This window comes from Sarcophilus harrisii, chromosome 2 (assembly GCF_902635505.1).
Source record: "Sarcophilus harrisii chromosome 2, mSarHar1.11, whole genome shotgun sequence".
Lineage (NCBI taxonomy): Eukaryota > Metazoa > Chordata > Mammalia > Dasyuromorphia > Dasyuridae > Sarcophilus > Sarcophilus harrisii.
The window spans coordinates 554,693,946-554,717,383 of NC_045427.1; the positions used below are offsets into that span (position 1 = coordinate 554,693,946).

At 34.6% G+C, this 23,438-nt stretch overlaps 1 protein-coding gene and 1 long non-coding RNA gene across 5 annotated transcripts in view; one reads left to right on the forward strand and one right to left on the reverse strand.

The window, feature by feature from the left end:
* BNC1 (basonuclin 1) overlaps positions 1-23,438 on the forward strand; it is a 178,219-nt gene that overhangs the window by 76,005 nt on the left and 78,776 nt on the right. The gene's annotated exons all lie outside the window — the stretch shown is intronic.
* Positions 3,101-23,438, reverse strand: part of LOC116421877 — a 126,361-nt gene continuing 106,023 nt past the window's right edge. Inside the window, exons 3-5 of one of the 2 annotated variants that reach the window (XR_004232461.1) lie at positions 22,485-22,558; positions 5,959-6,016; positions 3,101-5,334 (exon numbers count right to left, since the gene is read on the reverse strand). This is a non-coding gene — a long non-coding RNA (uncharacterized LOC116421877). Of the gene's footprint in view, positions 5,335-5,411; positions 6,017-22,484; positions 22,559-23,438 lie in introns of those variants that run through there. The other variant, XR_004232460.1, reaches the window with a different exon arrangement.

A 23,438-nucleotide genomic window follows, 5' to 3' on the forward strand; every position in this document is an offset into this window, starting at 1 on the left:
CCTGCTGGCATGCAGCCATCCCAGGGTGACTGTTTCTAGGACTTTTAGAGGATCTTCATGACTTAGTGAACTGAATATTTATAAGATGCACACAAGTAATGATGTCAAGTTTCTTCAGGTCCCTTATTGTGTTCTTAGGAACGTCTGTATACGTGGAAAAGAATCATGAAGTATGAAAGGCTCCTGTGGCCTTGATTCATTCTTCAGGAAATGGGTCAGACAAGGCACTGTGCCATATGACATGACTTAAACTAGGGAACTTCTTGAGGTAACCAAAGTACAACTCTGCTAATCACACTTAAAAAAAAAAAAAAAAAAAAAAAAAAGGTTTTTTTGGATTTTTTGTGTACTCTATGAAATGAGAAATTGAAATGGCATTATTACTTTTTCTTAGTTTTAGTCAAAAATAACATTATAAATCCTGAAGTCCTTGATTTAGAATAAATATATTAAGTAGGAATGAATCTATGGGAGTCTTTAATGATTGGGATTTTGAAACAAAGCAGAAAAATCATGAGAAGTGTTGTACTTGGCTTTCTTTTCTATCTTAATTTCAGCATGTACTAAATTAGCATTCTAATGCTGTAGATCCTTCAGTAACATAAGAATCTGAGAGTTTTTTTTTTTTTCATTTGGGCACTCCTACTACCAGTTTAGGTTATTTCCTTTCTATACTGTAGTAGATAATCAGTCTTGGAGAGTTCCTTGGCCAAAAAAAAAAAAAAAGGAAGGAAAGGAAAAAAAAAGCTGCCCTGCAGCCAACTTAGTGATACACCTCCTTAACCTTAACTATGCTGGTCATTAGATAAAATATGTGCCATGAATAATATGGGCCATGCTTGCCAGTTGCTTTATACAAACCAAACTCATTAAATTATCTGTGTCTAAAACCAGGGATTTATGTATGGTAATGTCAAAAAGAAAAATTAAAAAACAATAATACAGGGGCAGCTAAGTGGCATAGTGGGAGAGTAGCAGCCCTAAAGTCAGGAGGACCTGAGTTCAAATGTGGTCTCAGACACTTTACACTTCCTAGCTGTGTGACCCTGGGCAAGTCACTTAACCCCAACTCCTCAGAAAAACAAGACAAAACAATAATACAATCCATATGTTATAGACAGGAAGCCACAGAATAGTGATAGTCTTAAATCATTCTGGAAGAAGAACCAGATGAATTACCTATAGAGTGCCCTAATTATGGAGCTGATCAGTTAACAAGTATTGATTACCTTCCATATGGCAAGCATTATATTAAGCACTGGGATTACAAAACAAAAAAAATGGTCCCTGTCCTCAAGGAACTTGAGGAGAAATATGTAAAAGTGTGGGTGTGTGTTTGTGTGTAAATACAAAATATGTAAATAAGAGAAAATTATGGGGGTAAGATGATAGCTACTGGGAAGATCAGGAGAAAGAGAGAGAGGGAAGAGGAAGAAGAAAAGACTTGGCAGAATAAACATCACTCTACCTGCCACTTCCCTCATCAGCTTGCCTCCTAATAACAGGATGAAGTCCTTGTGCCTTGACCTAGCATTCAGCACACTCTATAATCTTGCCCCTATCTACCTGCCCAAACTTATTTCATTGTTCTCTTACCATGAATGCAAAGTATGTTTTACTACTACAAGTCTAGTTTACTTTTTGTCCCCCAGACTTTCTTCCTATTTGCCTTTCCTAATATCTTTCCTATTGTCTATAATGTATTTCTTTTACTTTGTTTACCATAATGCCTATATATTCATCTGACCATAATCTTTATCTCCACGAAGCTTTCTTTTACAATTCTGATAATAATGACCTCTTAGTCCTCTGATTTCCTTTCAAACTTACCAATTACTAATGGTTTGTAAACCTGTAGCCTTTGGACTAGTTTTTTTTTGGGGGGGGGGAGAAAGGGAGTACAAAAGTGCTAAGATCAAAGAAAAAAAAAACACAAAAAGGCAAACATACTTTCTATTAACTGAATAATGCCTTAGATTTAATAGTATTATGTTTACAACTTCAAAAGCAGTTCTGTCTTAATGGAAGAAGCACATAGTGGGTGTGAACAGATTGCAACATATACCCAAATCAGAAACTTTGGGGAAACTAACTGATATATAACAAAATTAGAAAAATAAGCATAAAGATGTCATCAACGAAATGTATAATAGGAAGATAAGATGGGCCAGTCATGTGTCAATGGCAGTAGGATGACAGTTCAATAGCCAGAATTCTCCACTGGTACATGTTTGATGTCAAGAAAAAGTAAGGAAGGCTTTCAACATGTTGGATAGACCCCTTGAAATAAACTTATAAAAGGACAAGAAGAAGAAACCCTAGTTGGCTGGTATGGATGAATCATGATCACTAGCATTGGAGAAAAGCCCTAAATTGATCCTGTGGCACTTCCATTGGAGTACTGGATTCATTAATCAACCAGCATTTATTATATATCTACTATGTATCAGGCACTGTGGAATATAAATACAATAGTTGTTTTCTGTCATCAGATATTTTCTTTATCACAACTATTTTTGTGTAATAGTCCATATAATTAAAATGTCGGGAACCATCTTTTGAAAATAGCTTTTAGTACTTAATCATATATCTCTTGTTATTTACTCATGTGTGTGTGTGCATGTTCATACTCTTTGTGGGCATAGACAATGATTGACAATCCATGTTATCTCTCATTACACCTAGCATATTGCTTTGCATAGAGTAGATGCTCAATAGATATGATGAATGAATAAATGGATGTTATATGCTCCCTTCTCCCCTTCCTTTGCTTTGTTACTTACCCAGCCCTTTCTTTTATGCTATTAAGAGACCCTGTTTTTCATCTGTCTCATTTTCATGCTGCCATCTTCCTGATTAATAATTATCTTCACTATTCACAGAACCTGGCTCAGGATGTGGTCCATTTCATTTCTTCTCCTTCCCTGTGACTTTTTTTTTTTTTTTTTTTTTAAATTCAGCATTCTCTATCCCATTATTTATTTTGGAATTGTCTTATCTCTAGACCTCAAGTGAAATGCTGATTTCCATCACCTTCACCCCAGTATAGTCATAGAAACATTTCAAATTAACATTTGAAAAGCATATAATTTAATTTTATTTCATTAAAATGTGGTTATGTTAGAAAGCAAAATAACAAGACAATATCTTTATTATAAAAATTTACTCCTATTTGGATGGGGACCAATTTTTTCATTTAAAAATTTTCTTAATAATAACATCAGCAAAGCTAATGCTAATACAGGCCCCTCACAGGGATATGAAAATTGTATTGTTATGTGGACTTGGACAATATAATAGTATATATTAAAATGGGATTGTATCTCTAATTATTGGGTGCCCAAAGTTCTGAACATGTTTTTTCTTGAGATTTATTATAATGAGTATTTCTGGGGATAGAAAGGTGTTTGAATGGAATACCTAGGGATATTATGGAATCTCCTTCCTTGATTATCTTTAAGAAACATAGAGACATGACTGTTTCTGGAATGATTTAGATACATTCCTATCAGTCCTAGCTTCTTTTCACAGCTCTCATTTTATCGTGCCAACACCATGAACTGAACAAATCTAAAACCAAATTCATCATCTTCTTTTCCAAGTCATTTTCATCTTCTGACATCCCCATTTTTGATAAAAGTTCCAACATCATCTCAGTTACCTTAGCTAGAAATTTAGGAGTCATATTTGACTCCTTCCTATCTTTAAGTCTCTATATTCAAGTTCTTCCCAAGTTCAATCTGTCCTTTGTCTAAAATATTTTGCATCTCTGTTTTTCCATTCCTGTCAGCCAATCTATTTTGAGTCTTTCGTCTCATTCCTGTACTATATAGAAACTTTTTAAGTAGCATTCCTGTATCTAGTTTTCCTCCAGCTTTTCTAATCTGTCCTGCCAAATTGATCTCTTAAAACATTCCTTTTGGTGTCCTTTTCCCATTCCTAAATCTAAGGACTTAATATAACAAGAGTTAGGACCTGAGAATGTGATTTTGGAAGGGATTTTTGAAGTCATCCAGACCAAGTTACATCTGAATAAAAATATTCTTAACACCCTAGTTCAAAAACCTTTTATGAGGAAACCACTGCTTCCTGATAAAGCCCTCTCTACTTTTGGATAATTCTAAATATGTGAAAGTTTTCTTAATGTCAAATTGAAAACTACTACTCTCCCTTCCAACCATTGTTTCTAAGCATAAGAAGTTCTAATCCCTCTTCCATATGTTAAACTTCTGAAACAATTCTGGTATTCTGTTAAGTTTTCTCTTCCAAAGATTATACATCCTTGATTCTTTTAGCCAGTCCTTACATGACATTATCTTGAAACCCTTCTATAATATGTTCCTCAGCACTGAACATAGTACTCAAGTTGTAGTTAAAGTATAATTTTTTTGAGAGAATATGATCCTTCCCACTACAGACCTGTGACTTTCTTAATGCAGCCCAAGATTGTATTAGCTTTTGGGGGGATGCCATATTGAGCTATTATCTCAGAATGAATTTATGGTCCACTTAATGCTTAATATCTTTTTCGGATAAATTGTTACCTAACCAAACAATTTTGTATTTATAGTTATTTTTTTTAGAGCCTAACCACAGAACTTTAAATTTATTCTATTAAATATTATTTTGTTAGATTTAACCCAGCATTCTAATCTGGTCAGGGTCTTTTTGAATCCTCTATCATCCTGTATTTTATCTATACTTCTAATTTGGTGTTATCTGATAATTTGATAAATGAGAGATTTATTCTTCTCTAAGGCATTTATAAAAATGTTAGCATAGAGGCAAGGAAATCTAGGGGTTAGAAATCTTGAAAGTTCACATCAGAACATTAACATAGTACTCAGTACTTTTGAAGTCTAACTATTTAATGGTTAAAATGGTCTTAAATTACCTAACTGCAAGCTTCCATCTTTTTTGCAAGAAACACTTGATTAAATACTTTGCTAAAATCTTAGCAAATTATATTTATAATATTCCATTGAGCTATCTACCTAATATCACATATCTAGTATGACAAAAGTCTGACATAATTGATTCTTGATAAAGCCATGTTAACTTCTTATGGACATTGTTTCTTTTTCTAGATGTTCATTAGCTTTGTCTTTGACAACATTCTAGAATTTTAATAAGAATCTAGGTCAAGCTTATTGACCTAAATTGTGAGGATTTTAACTCTTTCCCTCTTTAGATAAGTGGAATATTTGCTTCTCCTCAGTACTTTAATGAAGTATTCTTCTCCATGATTGTTCAAGATCATTGACGGTATCCCACCACTTGTATCCTCTTGTTTCAGAATCCTGGGACATAATCTGGTCCTAGCAACTTGGTCTCCTTAAAGAAAACAGAGTGCTCTCTTATTATCTTCTTATTTATTTGAGGCTTCAAGTTCCATGTGTTGTTATTTTTTTTTTAATTCAATACTCATTCTCATGATTATGAAAAACAGAAGCAAAATAAATTGGCTAGCTCTCTTTCCATCATCTATTCTCATTGTCCCATCTAACACAAGTAATGTCCTTACCTCCTTTTTAATCAACAGTAACTATTTATAAAAGCTGCATTAAGGGATGATTGTCTATCCTGAGATACTCCTTAGCAGCCTCAACTTATGTGTTCTTACCACTAGTTTTAGAGCATTATGAATAAAGTCCAGACACCATGAACTAGTATTCAAGGTACTCTTACAATCTAGTCTGATTTTAGCTTTCTGCTCTTATTTCTTGCTGCTCTCAACTCTTGACTATTAGTTTCCTAATCTATAAAATGGGAATAAAAATGGCTGTGGTACTTATCTCATAAAATTAGTAAACCTTAAAGCATAATACAAATGACAGCTATTATTTATATTTATTGTCATTTTACTTTTGGCAGTATAGTTATAATCCTACTTTCCCAAATATCCCCTATTTCTGAACTGTACAAAGACATTTGAAAGCATTTCATTCATTTTTGTACCACTTTAGAAGCTGTGCTCTTGATGAAAGTCGTTCCCTCCTTCCCTGGTATTACTTTTCTGAAAAAAAAGAAAATGATACAAAGAAGGTTCAACTTATATATCATCTGCTGTTCCTCTCTCCTGATGATGGATATTTGAAGTATCTAAAAGCCTAGATATGTGGGGATTGTGAGTCTCTTGCCTTTGCTTCATTGAAGGGCAGATTCATAGAGAAACAAGCAGACATGAATTAGGAGTGAGGGAAATGACATTGTTGCTTTTCATTGGGGGAATCATAGACTAGGAACACAGAGATTGAGTAGTTGACTTGGTCAAGTAAATTGTGATCTTTTTTCCTCATCTTTATAATGAGAGATTAGAGTTGGATTTTTTAATGTCCTTTTCAGTTCTCTGATTTGTGAGGCTTTTCAGACCAGACTTGTTAACAAAGATTATCCCAGAATCATCTGAGAATGTATTGTTTAAATGATTTCATGGGTTAAGGTCCAGAATGAAATTTTAAAAGGGCTCAGAGTTATTTTGCCCTAGTTACTTTATTTTGGCATATGGTCCTACTATTTGAAAAAAAAAAACAGATTCCATTTTACTAAGGAGGATAAAAGTGAGTTTGTGATGTGGAAATCCATCCTTATACTTTAGTGGAAACTTTCCTTTTAGTTTTCAAAATCTCAGTCAAATTAACAGCTAATTCCATTGTGTTCTTAGATCTGAGTGTTTTAAATAAAGCTTATTGCATTTTATTTAATTATTAGTTTATTATTTTTGGTGTCACAGTGACCTCCTATTGCATATTGTTTCTCTGGATGGGTAACCTTTCCAATAAGCTGAACAGTTTTTGTTTAGTGCAATCTTACTGTCTGCCAGTCTACGTTAGAATGATCCACTGGCATTCTCAATCCTAGAAAATTCCAGGAACTGGAACTAATTCTCTCCCTCCCTCCCACCTTTCCTCTTTCTTCTCCCTCTGTCGGCCTCTTCTCTCTATAAATGCTAGAAAGGATCCACTCCCTAATTTACTTTTAGTACCTTTTGCCTAGGATGAAGTAGGAGAATAGGGCCTAATTAAGAATGCTTTCATTCTGCTTATCTCCTTTGCTTCCTAGTTTGAAAGGATAGTCTGAACATAAAAACATGAAGAAGAGCCTTGTTCTTCTTCCCGTATACTCCAGTTTCTCTTGGACTCGCTGCCATAAAAATATTCTGGAGCTGTATATCCTGGGGGTTCAGAGACTTTTTAGGTGAAGTTGACTCTGCTAGCTTCCAATGACTGGGTATTTTGATAAATGCATACTCCTAGTATTATATAGAGTGAATATATTCTGTAGTCTAGAATCACTACTAGTGTGCCTAGAAAATGATCTTGTTTTCTTCCTTATACTTCTTCCAAGTATATCCTTGAAAAGTATATTAATTTGTTTATTTTTTATTTTACTAGTCAAAATAACACTTTATTCCAACTGCCCTCATATGGCAGATTACTGATTTTAGGACAATTGTATTTATCTTTTCAGTAATTGCCAAGAACAATTAATTTGCAAGCAATAGTCCCCCATACTTTTAAGTAAGGTGTATGGGTTAAAAAGGGTTTGATTTAGGAAATTTGGAGTATGAGGAAAGGGAGTGCCTGTGTTGAAGATACTTGGGAGAAAGGAATCATGGTTCCTGAGTATAATCCTGATTCTGTCACTTGTAACTCTAAGCCTGAACAAATTGCTTTACCCTAGTGTATCTCCATTTCTTGATTTGTAAAATGAAGATGTTGGACTAAGTAATCTCTTAAGGTTCTGTATGGATATGTACTTTTGATCCTTTGAGATGACATTGAAAGGAGAATCTCACTGTCTCTTCCCACCCTTTTTCAAGCACGATTTCTTTCTTACTTAAATACTTACATAGAATAATAGAGAGCCTTAAAGCACAGAAATGGAACTGGGAAATTTACATAGGGATACCTAACCATGGCTTTCATTACCCAATAAATCCTTTTTTGGTGTGTGAAATGTCTATGGTGCCTGCCCTTTAGAAGCATTTGGTAAGTTTGACCTTAGAAGGGGAGGTAGATCTATCACACTTATGTACTTTATGAAAATACATTTTAGTAAGCAGTGACAGAACTTCTAATTAAGATGGGAAAGGTATCAGATGGACCCAACTACACTAGCAAATATTAAAAAAAAAAATAACAACACTGGACTAAATAATGATCAAGAAAGCCAAAGAGAAACTAAATTAGCCTATTTTCAACTAACTTAAAACTGTACGAGAAGAGGGTCCAAATCCTGAAGGACCCTTCCTCCAGGGAACCTTATCTGAATGCAAGTAAATAAGCTAGCAGCCTGCCAGTGCTGGGGCCAGAAGTTCACAGCAAACTGAACTGAGATCTCCAGATGTCTGTGAAGACCACTGTATCAATCTTTAAAGGAATAGAAGATTTTCATCATTCCTGATGAAAAGACCAGAGCTGAGCAAGATACTAAAATGCCAACACAAGAATCCAGAGAAACCCAGGAAAGTAAATAAATTTGAGCAACTGGAAAGAGCTAAATGATAAAATGCTTACTTTCTTATGGGCAGAAAAGACAAGTGTTCTTTCAAAGTCCAGGGGTTATAGAAAGAGGGTAACATGGAGGGCCAGGGGTGATTTTGTTTTGTTTTAATGATATTAAAAGGAGAAGGAAAAAGACTTCAAAAAGTAATTCATTGAAGAATGAACAAATGAACAATGAAGAAATGAACGAAGAAGTGGAACTTATTTCTACTAATTGGGATATGTGAAAAGAAGATTATACCAATACAGAGGAAAGAACCTAACTCTTACATAAATCAATCAGCAAGTATTTATTAAGCACTTCTCATTTTCTGCTCCTAAGATACAACTACAAAGAATGAAACAATCACTTCTTAAAGTAAGTTTGTATTCTAATGGACAAGGCAACATGTACATATGAAAACATATGTACCATACATTTATTAATAAATATAAACATTATAAAAAACAGTTAAATGCAGGGTAGTTTAAACCATACAAAAGATACAAAAAAAAAAAAACCCAGACATTTGTTTAGAAACATACTAAACTCGACAAAGAAGCAGCCAAACACAGAGGAGAAAGTTGAGAGGAATGTTTAAGAGGGAGGGAGGAGTTAGAAAGGGAATACACACAAAATGAAATTCAAAGTCAGAGACTGAATAATAAAAAGAAAGCTAAAAGGAAAAAAAAAAGTATATGACTTAGGATTGGTGATTACTGAAGTAAAAGGAGTAGGAAGGTTGTAGAAGTAAGGAAATCACATTACGCTGAAAGGCACTACAGAAAAGGAAACATCAGTACTCAGTGTGTGTGCATGAAATTGTATAGTGAGTAATACTTAAAAGTTAATCAAACTACAGGAAGAAATAGATAGCAAAGTTGCAATGTTATTGACCTCATCTGACAACAACAACAAAATGAACAATAAAGAAGTTATGGACCTGGATAAGGATTCAGAAAATTTAGATTTTGATATAATGATTCTTTGGTAATTATTTAGTGGGAATAGAAAGAAATATACATGTTTCTTATCTATTACTAGATTTTTGCTAGAAAGAATTACAAATAATTTATCTCAATCATTTAAAGAATAATTCTAACATTACATAAATTATTTGTTAAAAAAAAAATTTAGCAAAAGAGCAGATCCTGTCATATTCCTTATATTATACAAAAGTGATCTTGAATGCCTTAACTAAAAAACAAAGTAAAGGAAAAAAACTTAAAGACTAGCATTTCTAATGAATATTCATTTAAAAGAATTGACTAAAATATCAGGAAGATAATACACTGATGACTCTGAATTTATGCCAAGAATTTGATTGGTTTCATATAAGAAAAACTATAAATGTAATAGAGAATATTAATAACAAAAACAGTAAAATTACATGATTAATCAATGTTTAGGCAAAACATTAGTTTAAGTAAAAAAAAATACAAAAACGTGTAATAGGAATAAATGAATATTTCCTTAAGATGATAAATATTATCAATCTAAAACAAAGTTGTCAGCATTTTATCTAATGAAATACCAAAGCCTTTCCTAGTGATATCAGGGATAAAGTGAGTATGTTTTTTCTCAACACTTATTTACTCTAGTTCTAGAAATACTATATACGATGGTAGGTAAGAAAGGGGAAATGAGGGAACAAACAGAAAAAAGGAGGAAACAAAATTATTTTTTTTTTTTTTTTTTTTTTTTTACCAGTGTTATGGATCAGGACTACTTAAGAGAATCCTTGTAGTTTGACTTAGAATTATTAAACCAATCGGTAACTTTGATAAATTAACAAGATATAAAATACTGAAATCATCAATTTTTCTTTATACTACTAACAAAATTCTTTAGAATGAAATAGAAAAATTTTATTTTAAAAATAACTGCAGATAAAAGTAACAGTACTATAGGGAAGCAACAAGAAATTAAAGGGAAATAATGGGGGGGAGGGAAAGGGAAGGATATCAAACTAAAGCATTAGTCATCAAAATGATTTGGTGCTGATTGAAAAATAGAGAAAAGGTTATCAGTGAAACAAGTTAGATATACAAAATATAGATGGAATGACCATAATGGCATAAAGCTCATTAAACTTTAAGACCCTATCTACTGGGATTCACTAATTGAAGAAAAACAAAACAAAGCTTAATTCTGGGGAAGTTGTTAAGCAGTCTGGCAGAAATTAGGTTTAAATCAATTAAACTATATATATCTGTATCTATATATATAAATATATACTAAAATAATTTCTGAATATATATAAGAACTAGAGATAAAATATAAATACATACAAGGACAGCCAGGTGAGAGAGACATTGCCTCATCTGTAAAATGAACTGGATAAAGAAATGACAAACCATTCCAAAATCTGTACCCAAAAAATCCCCAAACAGGTTGCAGACAGTTGGAGGGATAATAGAATATGACTCAACAACAATAACAACAAATACAAATCAAATCCATATGGTTAAAATAGAAGGGGATCAGTTTACCGTGAAAACAAATTTTTTTTTAATTTTTTTTATTTAATAGCCTTTTATTTACAGGATATATACATGGGTAACTTTACAGCATTAACAATTGCCAAACCTCTTGTTCCAATTTTTCACCTCTTACCCCCCCCCCCCCCTCCCCTAAATGGCAGGATGACCAGTAGATGTTAAATATATTAAAATAAAACTTAGATACACAATAAGTATACATGACCAAAACATTATTTTGCTGTACAAAAAGAATCAGACTCTGAATTATTGTACAATTAGCTTGTGAAGGAAATCAAAAATGCAGGTGTGCATAAATATAGGGATTGGGAATTCAATGTAATGGTTTTTAGTCATCTCCCAGAGTTCTTTTTCTGGGCATAGCTAGTTCAGTTCATTACTGCTCCATTAGAAATGATTTGGTTGATCTCGTTGCTGAGGATGGCCTGATCCATCAGAACTGGTCATCATCTAGTATTGTTGTTGAAGTATATAATGATCTCCTGGTCCTGCTCATTTCACTCAGCATCAGTTCGTGTAAGTCTCTCCAGGCCTTTCTGAAATCATCCTGTTGCATTTCTTACAGAACAGTAATATTCCATAATATTCATATACCACAATTTATTCAGCCATTCTCCAACTGATGGACATCCATTCAGTTTCCAGTTTCTAGCCACTACAAAAAGGGCTGCCACAAACATTCGTGCACATACAGGTCCCTTTCCCTTCTTTATAATCTCTTTGGGATATAATCCCAGTAGTAACACTGCTGGATCAAAGGGTATGCACAGTTTGATAACTTTTTGAGCATAGTTCCAAACTACTCTCCAAAATGGTTGGATTCGTTCACAACTCCACCAACAATGAATCAATGTCCCAGTTCGTGAAAACAAATTTTTACTGTAAGTTTCTCTTTTAAAGGGAACTGATTAAAATATTTTAAAACAAAAGCCCCATTCCTCAATAGAAAAATGGTTGAAAATAACAGGGAACAAATACAAATTATCAAGAACCATGTGGAAAAAATTAGCCCATATCACTTTCATAATAAGAAAATGCCAATTAAAATAAGTCTGAGTCTACTTTATACCTATCAGTGGCAAAGATGATAAAAAAGGAAAATACAGTTATTAGAGAGATTATGTAGAGTTGTGAATTTATACAATCATTCTGGAAAAAAATTTAGAATTCTGTCTCAAAAGGCAGAAAACTTTGACCAGGTAATACTCCTGCTAGAAATATACATCAAAGAGATCAAATAAATAGGAAAAACATTCACGTGATAATCGGAGATATTTATAACACTTTTTATTCTGGCAAATAGTTGGAAACTAGGGAGGTGCCCATCAATTGGGAAATGATGGAGCAAATTATGGTATATGACTGTAATGGAATGTTATTGAACTGGAAGAAATGACACAAGTAGTGGATTGAAGAGGAAAAAAAAAAAAAAAACAACTAGGAAGACTTTTATAAGCTGATTCAGAATGCAGTGACCAGAACAATAGGCATAATTTATAGGATAACAAGAACATTGTAAAGGAAAACAACTTTGAAAAACTTAAGAACTATGATTAATGTAATGAGCAATGAGAGATCCTCCAGGAGCAATGATGAAGCATGTTGCTTGTCTCCTGACAGGCCATGGACTAGAGACTCAGAATGAAAGATACATTTTTATTCCGTCCAGTGTGTGGATTTTTATTTGACTGTGCTTATTTGTTACAAGGGGCAGGGTTTAGAGGGTAGACTAAGCTGGAAAATATTAATTAAAAAACATCATTGTGTTGTAAAAACTGTTGTTTTTTTAAATCCCAAAACAGAGGGATGTTCAGAGGGACAACTTTGACACTAAACTGTATATTCTTTTGAAAAAAATTTAAAGCTGCATTCAGTAGATTTTGTGGCTTTATATACAATCTTTTCTGTTCTTTGTGAATGGGGATGATCATATTGGATTTGGGATAACAGAAAATAAAAGTAAAATAAAAAGTAGTGTCAGAGCTTGATGGTTGTGGAAAAAGAACTTTACAGACAGTTTACTTGCCAATTTCTTCTCAGTAAAATGAGGGATTTGGATCGGATGATCCCTGAAGCTCTTTCTAGTTCTGACATCCTAAGAGCTAGACTTGTGACATCCCTTTTTAAAAAATTACTAGTCTAGATTTTTATTTCTTTGGAATTTCAAACTGCAGAGTTGATAGGTGGGAATTTAGCTATAGAAAGAATACAAAGAATCAACTTTTAAAGAGATTCACCTAGTTTTAAAAAATGATTCTGATATAACATTACTTCAATATTGTTGGGTGTGTAGAGACCTGCTCAAAAGAATGAAAGGGAACTATAAATTGGTCCCATTTTCTCCTTCTTTGGACTGCTTTCCTTCATTAGGAGCTTGCTGATGGGAGCTGTCATTCAGCAGCTGTAAGCCCAGGAATAGTGTCAGACACCATTGCCAGCTGAATGTGCAGTCCACAGGAAGCAGCGTTCAGAATCTAGGACATCAGGTGAGGTGGGGGGGAGAGAACCCAACACTCTCACAATGTGATAACATTTTTGTCAAGGTTTCACAGGGCAATGAGGGAATTACTAATAAATAGGTGGAGATGAGTTGGTAGAAAAATCTGATGTGACTTGTCCAGCCTTGTCTAGTCCACACCCAGTGTAGTCGCTTACCTTTTTTAGAATTCCAGCATGGGACAGTCAGATTATTACTTTATTTGATAGAAATTTGAATGTGATAAGTCTATAGAAGAGACACAAAATAGTATAAGCTGCTTAAGGCAGCAGAGAGCCAGGAAGGGGCTATGAACACACTTAAAACTGGCCCAGCAGGATAGGAAAGTTAGTGGCAAGGACACCTGGAGGGTGGGGATGGAAGGCATTTCATGCTTGGGGGACATCCTGAGTAGAGGCAGGAAAGGGCAGGACAAGTTCAAGGAACAGCAAATAGTCCAATTATGCCATAATGCAGAAAGAGAAAAGGGAAGTAGGGAGAGAAGTTAGGAGAGATAGGAGAGAACCAAAGAAGAAAGAGGACCTTGAATGCCAGCCTCTGAGGTCTGGATTTCATCCGAGAAGTGGTCAGGGGTTAGCAAAAGCTCTTGGTCAAATAAAATAAAAATAGTAAAACCAGTTATGTGTTAAGAAAATTGCTTCTGGTGCCAAGTTGGTGGAATGAGGAAGGAACCTTCTGAAGCCCCCCAGAATCCCCTCCAAACAACTAGAAAACTGCCTCAGAATTGGTGTCGGAGCAGGGAATCAGCTCACTGGCACAGGAGGAAAGCCCTGTCTCACTAGGGCTGGAGGGGAATGAGGCTCGAGAACAGAAAGTGCTGCAAGGCTCCAAGCCTGGGGCAGGTGAGCATGATGCTTCCCCTTCCTACAGACCAGCCCCACCTCCCAGGCCCACACCCAGGGATCCTACCCCAGCACAAATTAATAGCAAGACCTTGACCCCGTTGCTGGCTGACCAGTGGGGAACAGCAAATCCCCTCCCATGGAGTCTGCCAGCAGAGAGAGACCCTGTTTTTATAGCATTGGGGAGCCCAACATCTCCTCATACAAACCAGAAGGGAAGCCTGCCCTCCAGAGAAAGCAAAGTGCTAAACTCTGAAATCCAGTCAAAGTCAGAAGATCCAGAGCTATGGTACAACAAGTTTGGGACAGTGCAGAGACTAGAGCCCAATTCTCACATAAAAACACCAAATCAGAAAAAGACAGAAAAAATGAGCAAGAAACAAAGAGCTTGACCAGAGAAACTTAGAAGAGAACAATAATGTCCAAATGGTGATGTGTGGATCCTCAAAGAAAAATGTAATTTGGTCTCAGTTTCCAAAAAAAGCTTAAAAAGGATTTTAAAAAGCAAAAGAAAAGTAGAAGAAAATTGCTAAAAGAATTAAATGTAATACAAAAGAATCATGAAAAAAGAGTCAATACCTTGGGAAAAGAAGTACAAAATTTTACCAAGAAAAATAAGTCCGTAAAAAAATAGAATTGGCCAAATGGAAAAAGAAGTACAAAAGCTCACTGAAGAAAATAATTCCTCAAAAATCAGGTTTTGACCAGTGAAAACTAATAACTCTATGAGACATCAAGATATGATTTTTAAAAATTTTAAGTAAAAAAATAGAAGAAAATATGAAATTTCTCATTGGAAAAACAACTGACTTAGAAAATAGGTGCAGGAGAGATAAGAACCATTGGGTTAAATGAGTCATCACCCTCTCCCCTCCCCTCCCAAAAAGGCCGATCATCATTTTTAAGGAAATTATCAAAAAAAACCCAACCCCCCCCCCCCAAACCCATCCTAATATATTAGAATCAGTGGGCAAAAAAGAAATTGATAGATTCTATTGATCACCACCTGAAAAAGATACCAAATGAAAAGTTCCAGGAGTATCATAACCAAATTCCAAAGCTCACAGATCAAGGAGAAAGTATTGCAAGCATCCAAAAGAAACAATTCAAATATTGTGCTACTACAGTCAGGATTACATAGGATTTAGCAGCTGCCATATTAAAAAAAAAAAAAAATCAGAGAATTTGGGATATGGTATACTGGAAAATAAAGGAGTTTAGGATTAGAACCAAGAATCACATCCCCAACAAAGTTAAATATAATCTCTTTTTTAATTGAAGCTTTTCATTTTCAAAACACATGCAAGGATAATTTTTCAACCTTGACTCTTGCAAAACCTTGTATTCCAATTTTCCCCTCACCCTCTCCCCTAGATGTCAAGTAATTCAATATGAATATAATCTTTCAGGGGAGAAGTGGACATTTAGTAAAGGACTTTCAAATTTTTTTAATCAAAAGATAAAAGCTGAATAAAAAATTTGATCTCCAAGTACAAGACTCAAGGAAAATATAAAAAGGTAAAAAAGAAACAGGAGAGACAAAATTAAAAATATTCAATAAGGTTAAACTTTATATTTCTGTGTGGCAAGATAATACTTACAACTCTTAAATTTATCACTGTAAGGGCATTTAGAAGGAGGGTACATAGAGGATGTGGATATAAGGTGACTTGGATGGGATGATACCCCAGAAAACAAAACAAAGGAGGGGGGGGAGAGGGGAAATTTCAATGAAGTAAATTATCCTACATAAAAGAAACATTAAAGAGCTATTATAATGAAGGGAGTTGGGCAAAGTTTAAGCCTTACTCTCATCAAATTGGCCCCAAAGAGGTAATAACATAACAGACACAATAAGTTGGGTATAGAATTCTATCTTATTCTATAAAGAAGTAAAGAGAAATGGGGATCATAGAAGAGGAAGAAGGGACTAATAAAAGGGAGAATATTTTGGGAAAGATGGTAATCAGAAGTAAAATACTTGAGAGGAGGGAAAGAGTAGGGAGGTGGGAAGAAGAGAGAGAGAGAAAAGCAAAAAAGAAAAACGGCATGGTGGGAAATACATAGTTATAACTACAAGTGTAAATGGGATCGAACTACCCATAAAATGGAAATGGATAGCAGAAAACCACAATCCCTAGAATATGATGTTTAGAAAAAATAGATTTGAAGCAGAGAGATACATACAGGGTGAAGGTAAGGGGCTGGAGCAGAATCCATTATGCTTCAACTGCAGCAAATAAAATGGAAATAGTAATAAGGATCTCAGACAAAGTAAAAGCAAAAATAGATCTAATGAAAAGACAAAGAAAAAAAGTATATCTTGTTGAAAGGGATCATAAACAATGAAGTCATATCAATACTAAACATATATGTACTAAATAATTTAGATTCTAAATTTTTGAAGAAGTTAAATGAGTTATAGGAGGAAATTGATAATAAAACTATACTATTAGGGGACCTCAACTTGGAGGTGAATAAAATTCTGAAAAAAAAGTTAGGTATGATAGATCTCTAGGGAAAACTGAATAGGAATAGAAAGAAATAGATTTTCCTCAGCAGAATATGACACCTAGACAAAAACTGATCCTTTTCAGATAACAGTACAATAATAATTACATCCAATAATGGACAATAGAAAAAGATTAAAAATTCATTAGAAATTAAATACTCTAATACTAAAACACAGGTACATCAAAGAACAAATCATAGGAGCAATAAATTTGTTTAATTTGATTTTACTACTATTAAAAATGAATGGAGTGAATTTACACCCATGAAAAGGAGATTAAAACATTTGATAGGAGCTATTTTACCCAATTATATACCAATAAATTTGACAATCTAAATGAAATGGATGAATATGGACAAAAATATCAATTGCCCAAGTTACCAGAAGAAGAAATAAAGTACTTAACCCAGCCTTAGAAAAAGAAATTGGACAAGCCATCAATGAACTTCTTAAAAAAAAAAAAAAAAAAAATCCCCAGGACTAGATAGATTCACAAGCAAATTCTACGAAATAGTTAAAGAACAATTCAAATACTATATAAATTGTTTAGAAAAATAGGTGGAATCCTACCAAATTTTTTATAACACAAATATGATGTTAATACCCAAAACAGAGAAATAAAATGATAAACCATTTTCCCTAACGAATATCACTGCAAAATTTTTAAATAGAATGGTATACTAACAAAGAGATTATTGCAATCTATCACAAGTGTTCTATACTAAGACCAGGTGGTATTTATAGCAGGGAATGCAGCATAATTGACCATATCAGTAATAAAACCAATAGAATTCCTTTTCATTAAAAGATAAATAATATTTATCTAAAACCATCAGCAAGCATTATTGCTAATAGGGATAAGTTAGAAGCCTTCCCATTACAGTCAGGATGAAACAATCCTTAACACCTTTCCTATTTAATATTGTACTAGGAATGTTAGTTAATGCAATGAGAAGAGAAAAGAAATGAAAGGAATTAGAGCAGGCAATAAGGGAACAAAACTATTATTCCTTTCAGATGATATAAATTTACACTTAGATAATCCTAGAGAATCAACTAAAAATTACTTGGAATTGTTAACAACTTTAGCAAAGTTGAAGAATACAAAATAAACCCACATAAATCACCAGCATTTCTATATATTACCAACAAAGTCCAGCAGTAAGAAAGAGACATTTCATTAAAACAACTATAGACAACAGAAATCCAGGAGCTATATGAACACAATTATAAAACACTTTTCAACATATAAAGTCAGATCCAAATAATTGGAAAAATATTAATTGCTCATGTGTGGGCTGAGCCAATATAATAAAAATGGCAAATGTACCTAAATTAGGAAACTGAGTCATATTTACAAAAATACAAGTCATTCTGCAACTGGATAAATGGTTGAAGGATATGAAAAGGCAATTTTCAGATAAAAAAATAAAGTTATCTATAGCTATGTGGAAAAAATGCTCTAAATCATTATTGATTAGAAAAAGCAAATTAAAACAACTTTGAGGTACCATCTCACTCCTATTAGATTGGCTATTATGACAGAAAAGGAAAATTCTGGATGTGGGAGGGGATGTGGGAAAACTGAGACATGAGGAGAGATATTTGGAACACGTAGTTTCAAAGGGCTATAAAACTTTGGTATACCCTTTAGTCCAGCAATACCACTGCTAGGTCTCTATTCCAATCACATTTTTTAAAAAGGAAAGAGATATAGTTGTACAAAATTATTTATAGCAGGTCTTTTTGTGGTGGCTAATAATTGGATATCAAATGGGGAATGGCTGAACAAGTTGTGGTATATGAATATAATGGAATATTAGTTAGTGTGCTATAAAAATGACATGCAGGATGATTTTAGAAAAACCTGAAAAGACTTACAGGAACTGATGCATAGTGAAGTGAACATTTTATGTAGTAATTAGTAATATTGTTTGATGTAATACTATGAACACTTAGCTCTTCTCGGCAATACAATGATCCAAGATAATAATGTAGCAAGCTATGCAAATAGCTTTCTTCAGAAAGAACTGATATTGAATACAAACTAAAATATGTTATTTTTCACTTTCTCTTTTTTTTTATTCTAGCCTTCTTGTACAAAATTACTAATATGAAAAAATTTTACATTATTAGACATGTATAATCTCTATCTGAGATGGGGGGGGGAGAGAAATAGAGGTGAAACTCATAATTTTAAATAAAAATTTTAAAAGGAAAAAAAAGGAAAATGACATTTGGCCAGAACTTAGAGGACAAATTGGAGTAGAAAGAGTCTAGTAGTCTAGATGAGTGGTAAGGAAAGCCTGAAAGAAAGGGCTGGAGATAAGGGCAAAAAGAAGGGAATGGAAATGAGAAATACAACAGATGCAGGGATAGAATTAGCACTTGACAATTCATTGAATCTTGAAGGTGAGAGAGATAGTGAGGAGAGAGATGATTCCATTTATCAATTCATTTTGAAATAGATTTAGAAAGAAAAAAATAGCTGTAAATAAATAGAACTCAAATCTAAATAGCTTAAACAAGGTATGTCTTTTCTGCCTGCTGTGAATCCAACAACTATTTTTCCTGTTAAAATGACCTTCTATATACATCTGCTCTCCTTCACTGACTGTCTTCTGTCATATAGGGAAGAGATGAACTGCTATGGAGGAGGAAAAGCCTGGCTTTTGTCACCTGTTATTTCTATTTCTCCACATTGACAGAATGATTTGCTCATCTCCTGCCATTCCTTTTGGTAACTGCTAGAATAAATAACAGCCTAGTAGACATTCATAATCTTATCAAGATCTTCAGGGATTTCGTTAGCTGATAATAAATTGGCTGTTACTAACTAGTAGACTGAATTATGTGGAAATGATGATATTATATTTGAATAACTAAAAGAAATGCATCTTAACATATTTTATAAAAATATTGGACCAAGATAAGAATAGTTCTAATAGATGATGAGGTGGTTGCTTTAAAAACAATAGCACAAATTTAGGATATCTTAATAGAAAAACAGTATCCAGGTTTTAGGATTCTATTATCTCATTGTACCCTATGGTACTTGAACCACATTGGGAGGATTGTGTTTAGTTCTGGATATTTTAGAAGAAACATTGACAGACTGGAATGTGGAGGCACAGTGTGGTATAATGGGTAGTGGTGGCTACGATCAGAAAGATTTAGATTCAGATAATACCCCTGACATAAACTAGGTCAAGTCACTTAACTTGGGTAGAAATCTCATCACTTGAAGTCTTAAGACAAAAAATGACCCCATCTGTCAGGTATGCTGAATTTGGAATTCTTGAATTTGGGATTTTGATTTTTGTTAGATGACCTTTGAAATCTCTTTTCACTCAGAGATTCTAATATGTGACTTATTCTGTGGGACCCCAAATGACAGTTTCATCCAATGGAAACAAGTTGTTGGCACTCAGAATTCTGCTCAATATAAAGACAAATAGTTAAAGAGATTTGTAATAATGAGTAACTTGGTAAAATATTGAGTGCCCCATTGTTTCAGGAACTCAAACAGAAGTTTTGTGCTCATTTGCCATGTCTTCTTTTATTTTTTATTTATTTATTTGGCTGCAGCAATTGGGGTTAAGTAACTTGCCCAGGGTCACACAGCCAGGAAGTGTTAAGTGGCTGAAACCAGATTTATACTCAGGTCCTCCTGACTTCAGGGCTGGTACTCTATCCACTGCACCATCTATCTGCCCCTTGCCATGTCTTCTAAAAGAGAATTCCTGCATCAGGAGATAGGTTTGACTAAGGTGACCTCTGAGATCTTTTCAAACTTGTCTTCTTGAATTATAAAAATACCCTTTATCTGTAAATTTGAAAACACTTTACAAACACAATCTACTCTTACATTTCTCTCTGAGGAATGGAAAATCTTAAAGGTTTGAGAAGTGTTGGAGACTAGAGGACAGTTGGAATTAAATTATTTGCTAATTCAATCAGTAACAGGCATTTATTAAGCAAATACTATATGCCAGGTGTTGGGAACATAAAACCAAAAATAAAACAGTCCTTATCCTCAAATTATTTATATCCTAGTGGACAGAGATAATACTTACGTATATGTGCAAAGGTATATACATTTATTTGCACACTCGCATATATGTATAAAATATGCATGTTTCTAATTATGTTATAATGAGAGGTTCCAACCTAGGTAGTCTCTGCAGGGACATCTTCATGCTTCCATGTATGCATAGAAAGGTATAACTCCTAATGAGCTATGATACACAGAGGAAAAAAAGAGACAGAGAGAGATGTAAACTTTACACAGAAGATGGGAAGCCATAAAGTCATAGCATATGGAGAAGACCTACCATGTAGGTGTGATTTGTAAATAGACATAACCCATTCTACATCTCTAAGTAAAACTACAATTTCTATCTTAGTAGAGAGTAAAAATAACTGGGAAGTTACTCTCTTCACCTGTCTTCAACAAGGCATGAGGCTAGAATTACATCTAAGTCTATTACACATCAGAGGGTTATGATGCTCTTTTGCGGTTCAGGAAGAAAAAGTGTTTTCCCTGGTTCACAAGATTCAGTTTTCGGCTCATTCAATTTAGCTTCCCTCCCCCCCAATGCTGATTACCCAGAAGACAATCATATATGGCAAGCAAATATAGTTATCAAAACAGTGTTTGGGAAAAGCTTTACCAGATAAATTTAGGCAGCAGAACATCTAAGTGTCAGGGAACTCAAGCCCCCTGATGTTTCAGTGATGAGAACAATCTCACCCCCTCCGAGAAGTTTCTGGGACACAAGTGCTGGGGATTAAGGAATCTTTTGGGGGGCTGGCTCTTTCCCATACGCCTGAGGCTCTAGGACTTGGTGTCTGCTATGCAGAGTCTCAGTTTTGCTCTCACTCTTTGTCTCTTGTTTCTTCCTCACTCTCACTGTCTGTCTGCCTACTGTCTCCTTTGCAGCTTCACAGAGCTGGCCTTGAGGGGACAGCTCAAATCCCATCTTGGTGGGATGCTAAACAGGTCATTGTTGGGATACATTAGCAGCTGGAGGCTCAGGAAAAGCTTTGTTTCGTTGTTGTTGAGTTGTTTCAGGTGTGTACAACTCTATGTGACCCTATTTGAGGTTTTCTTGCAAAGGTGCTGGAGCGGATTGTCATTTTTTTCTCCAGCTCATTTTACAGATGAGGAAACTGGGGTAAATAGTTAAGTGACTTGCCCAGGGTCACTGGCTTCATTTAGAAGGTCTCTTTTGAATAGTGTTTTAGGAAACCAAGGATTCTAAAAAGCAGAGTTAAGGAAGTGTTGTTGCATTCCTGGTATGGGAGTCAGCTGAATATTAGAAGGACATGGAGGGGGAGATGAAGTGTTGTGTGCCTGGAACAACTATTTGGCCAGGATGGCTAGAGCGGAATTTGAGGAAGGAGCAGTGGAAAAGGTAGGAGGGGCCAACCTCTGAGATTTATATGTCAGCCAGAGGAGTCTTTATTTGATCCTGCAGGTACTAGGGAGCCATAAGTACATCAAAAAAATGACACAATTGAATCTTGGGTCTGGCAGGGACTTTAAGAGGTCATTTAATTCATCCCTTCCTAGATAGAGGGGAATTTGTTTCCTCATAAGAAAAAGAAAAACAAATACCAGCTTAGAAATATGTGATACTTACCTTTCAAAGAACTTGAAACACTTTCATGTGTAGGTATGTTTCACTGTATGAAAATAGCGTAGGAAAATAAAAACCTACAAAATAAAATTAGGTCAAAGAAAAGGTTTACAAAAGGATTAACTTCATTGCAATTTCATGTTTTTAAATAGCAATCTTTCCTTAGTGCATTTGAAATAGAATTTTACAAAAATCAGATATTTTAGATATTTTAGAAACATCAGTTTTTTAAAACAAAATATATGAAATAGTCTAACTGATACATGCTTTATGTCGGGTCCTTTAACATTGGAAGAGTAATTCCCTTACCCACCAGATCCTGTTGGTTTTACTTTTATAACATCTCTCATAGATGTCCCCTTATTCCTCCTAACACTGCCATCATCCTAGTGCAAGCTTTCCTTCCCCACCTCATGCTTGAACTCTTGCTAATAGTCTGCCACTTAGTCTTTCTGCTTCCTATTCCAGACCATCCTTTACTCAGCTGTCAACCTGATCTTTGTAAAGTGCAGGTCTGATCATGTCACTCACCTATTCCATGAATGCCAGTGGCTCCCTGTTACCTCTGGGATCAAATATAAAAGCGTCTGCTTTCATTCAAAGCTTCTTAACTTGCCTCCCGACTCCTGTTCCAGCCTTCATCCATCTCACCTGCTTCCATGTACTTTGAGATCCAGCGACACTGAACTCCTTGACAAAATGCTTCTGTCTTCCAGCTACAGATGTTTTCATTGGCTGTGACTCCTGTCTAGAATCTTCCTCTTCCTCATCTCCATCTTTTGGCTTCCCCAGCTTCCTTCAAGTCTCAAGTGAAAATCCCACCTTCCACAGGAAGCCTTTCCCAATCCTTCTTGTCTTCCCTCCACTGAATATTTACAATCTATCCTATTTGCAGCATGTGTGTCACAAAGTTGTTGGTAGGTTGTCTCCCACATGAGACTGTGAACAACTTGAGGG